The sequence below is a fragment of the Mus pahari genome, chromosome 5 (assembly GCF_900095145.1).
Source record: "Mus pahari chromosome 5, PAHARI_EIJ_v1.1, whole genome shotgun sequence".
Classification (NCBI taxonomy): Eukaryota; Metazoa; Chordata; class Mammalia; order Rodentia; family Muridae; genus Mus; species Mus pahari.
Genome location: NC_034594.1, coordinates 48,599,348 through 48,603,309, shown reverse-complemented (window position 1 = coordinate 48,603,309; position 3,962 = coordinate 48,599,348). Strand labels below are relative to the sequence as shown.

The window sequence follows — 3,962 nt, the reverse complement described above, 5'->3', positions numbered from 1 at the left end:
CTCTCTCTCTCTCTCTCTCTCTCTCTCTCTCTCTCTCTCTCTCTCTCTCTCTCCTCCCCCAGGTGATGTGCATAGGTACATGGAACTAGAGAGAAAACCTAGCAATGTTGAAGTCTTCCTCTAACCTCTAGCAAGACCCAACATCTTACCATCTAGGAATGTATAGAGAAGTGTGAGGAAAACCAACATCAGTAAATATGCTGACACATTTCAACCTCTGCTTTCCACAAGTGCCCTGTTTTATAGCCAGGGATATTGCAGCACCCTGCTCATCTTTGCTGTAGGCTCTGCCTTCTTATCCTTGAGAGACACTTATTCACCAACAAAGAGCTCATAGCCATTGTCCACATCTATCAATGTGGACAATACTCATACCTTTTAGGAGTTTTGATTATGAAGCAGAAATAAGTATCTTTAATGGTGGACTGTGAACAGCTTAATAACCTAATCTAAAGTATTTATACACATTCACAAAAAAAAAATCACAAATTGAAGAAAAAAGTAATAAAACAAAATAAAAACTAAAGATGAAGAAAGATTATGAAGGAAATGAAACAGAAGATCAGCATTTAAAGGCAAAATTACAGTCTTTAAGGAATGTGCTGGCTAGTTTTATGTTAACTTGGCACAAGCTAGACTTATTTAGGAAAAGGGACTCTCAAATGAGAAAATGCCTCTATAGTATTGGCCTATAGGCAAGCCTGCAGTATATTTTCTTAATTAATGATCTATGTAGAAAGGCCCAGCCACTGTAGGTGGGACCACCCTTGAGCTGGTTTTCTTGGGTTCTATCACATAGCAGCTGAGCAATGGGAGAAAGCCAATAAGAAGCACCCCTTCGCAGATTCTGCATCAGCTCAAGCCTTGAGGTTCCTTCTCTGTTTGAATTCCCTCCCTGCATTCCCTCGATGATGAACAGTGATGTGGAAGCATAAGCCAACTTTGCTCCCCAACTTTCTTTTGTTCTTAGTGTTTTAATCACTGTGATAGTAACTCTAAGACAAGGAGATCCAAGTAAATATAGCATCAGTTGACATAATACTAGGCTTCTAAGACAACAGAGTCAATGGTGAATAGGAAATTAATAACGGAGCTTTCAAAATAAAAATAAATTTGGGTCAGGGGGTTGATCATGATAAAATGGATGAAGTCATTCCCCCGAAAGAGAACCAGAAGCTAATCAGAATGTAAGTCAATGAAGTTTATGAATCACTGTTTTGAGAAAGTAAACTGTACATCTTACCATATTTAAAAGTGGAAAGAAGGGATACAAATGAACAATAAAAATGAAATGTAACTGTTTTTAAAAAAGAAAAATACCTAAAAGAATAGAAAAAAACTAGAGACATTAAATTAAAAGTTTCCCCAAAACACATATTTTAGCAAGCTACATCAATATGTTTCCATGTGACTTTTCACAAAGAACACTATATTTTGCTTTCCAGAAGAGGTATCAGGCTACTTGCAAAACTTTAAGGATTTACTACAAGGAGTAGATTCTTTTACACTTTTCATAAATACTAAAGATTTAAGACATTAGAGAACATGGGGATGGAGGGTGCCAGGAACCTCTCTAGACAAAGCTCTCATGTGAGGGCTATTCCTCTAAGACTTGGGAATGTGAATAATAGTCAGACCTACTCTGCACTCGATGGACAATAAGCAGGGTGTCTCATGCTTGTTGTCCATATCTGGAAAGCGCAGTGTGAAATGATTGCTAACCTGCAATCTAGAACAGCAAGATGGAGATCTCACTGAAGAGCGAGAAGAGTGGACTCAGATACCACCCTTACCTATGGCAGCTTGACTGTGATGTGAAGAGGAATAAGACCTAGAGTAGTAGCGAAGAGCATGGCCTGAGATGGAAAATGATGCAAGGAAGAAAGAAGACCTGAGCTGCACGTTAAGAGGAACATGGAGAGGCAAGCCACCAGGCAGTGTTGTGACAGAACACTCTTTCTCAGGAAAGTTTGTAGATGACTACGGAGGTTTCATGATGGAGGTAACCTGACTTTAGCATCTGGCAGGTCCAAAGATCTCTAAGACAACTCAAAGTTTTTCAAGTGAAAACCTGACTTCTCTGTTCCTCTTAACTCCTTTTCCTCTTCCAACTTCAACCTTACAAGTAAAAACAGAACAGCATAGAGGAGCACATTCCGCTCTCCAGCTTTAGTGTCACATAAAGCTGGACACTAAGTTTTCGAACTCTAAGTCACTAATCTGAGGCTGCTTTTTGTACCCTAAGATCTCAGACTTGACTAATTTGTCTCAAAAAGCCAAGGATAAGTTTTCATCTAGGAATATGGAAGAATGACTTAGCCAATCAGCCTGAAAGTTCCTCAAGTCATATAAATAAGGCCATTTCATGAGCAAACATTACTGTATATTCTTTTCAAAATATTGGCACATTAGTATATTGCAGCACATACAGCATTGGTTATTTTCACAAAAAGGAGAATCACTCCAAAAGCAAACAGCAGCAGCATCTGAGATAGCAAGGCTGTTCCCTCAAGATGCAAATGAGGAAGTGATTTAAATTGATAAACTATTATTAACTGAGTATTAATGCAAGACAAAATGAGACAATTTCAGGTGTGTAAATATTGAGATGATTTCTTTCCATAGAATCTTTTGAAAATTAGACTAGGAGGTGCTTCAGGAAAACAAAACAGGCAGTCCGCATAGAGCAACATGGAAACTAAGTGAGAAGAGGGGCAGCTAAATGTGAGCTAATGAGGCACGAAAGAGTAGCGGAATTTAAAGATGTATTTCTAGGCCCATTTACTACTTCATGGCTTTATTCAAAATAGTTAATTCTGTAAGAAATCATATTTACATATAATAGATTTAAATGTTTTATTGAATTTGCCTACTAATTTACAGAAAATAGAATTAGCATTATAAAACAAACACAAGCAATATCAATTATAAGAATACACATATTAATAATATGCAGTTCGATGAAATGCTTTATGTATTTTTTTCTATAACAGAGCCCATAAGTGCCATTTAAAGTGAATAAAACAAACATACCCTGATGTTGTATAATAATAAATACATGCTAACTTAAATATTAATAAAAGTGAGTGATCACAGAGGAAAGAAAGGACAGATGCACTTTACATAGTTCAGCTTATTTGAGGTCTCAACTTTTTATCACAGAGGTACTTCTTTAAGTGTGGCAATGCATCACCAAGAAAAATGGACAAAGCATTGATATATAATTTGCATGTTCTGTATTTTCAAAGTTTTCTGTCAAATAACATGCCAGCCTTGCATTACAACAAAAGTTAACAAATGATTCACCCAACTGTCATTAAGCACAGCATACCACCTGAAAGAGAATATGTGTATACAGGGGACCAGCTGTCACTAGGCACCGCATACCACCTGAAGGAATCTGTGTAACCAGGGGAAAAGAATGCCCCTCTGTGAAGATGATGACCATGACCAAGCCTTCCTTTGCATTGTTCTCCGTGGGTATTCTATCCCAGCAACACAAAGTATCTAATTCAACTCCTTTAATATGTTCTGTGGGGTTTTTTTTCATTTTTTATTCCTTTGACTATGCATTTATATAAGATTTTAATTACGATCCTGCTTACAAACAAATGGATTGAATATGCACATACATTCTTTTTTAACTGGGTATTTTCTTTATTGACATTTAAAATGTTATCCCCTTTCCTGGTTCGCCCCCCTCCTGGAAACCCCCTATCTCACCCCCCCTCCCCCTGCTTCTATTATTGTACTCTATCTATCGAGCCTTCATAAGACCAAGGACCTCTCCTCCCATTGAGGCCTGACAAGGCCATCCCCTGCTACATATGCATGTAGTTTGTGTTCTACTTTATTGCTGGCTTATTCTTAAATGGCGCACAATTCTCTTCTATGCATTTAGAAGGAAGGCTAGGGAAGTTATGTTAGCCCACAGAGAAAGAGAAGGCCTTTTCTTTAGGACA

At 37.7% G+C, this 3,962-nt stretch overlaps 1 protein-coding gene across 2 annotated transcripts in view; it reads right to left on the bottom strand.

The window, feature by feature from the left end:
• The window catches only part of Spag16 (sperm associated antigen 16), an 834,729-nt gene that overhangs the window by 765,710 nt on the left and 65,057 nt on the right, over nt 1–3,962 (bottom strand). The gene's annotated exons all lie outside the window — the stretch shown is intronic.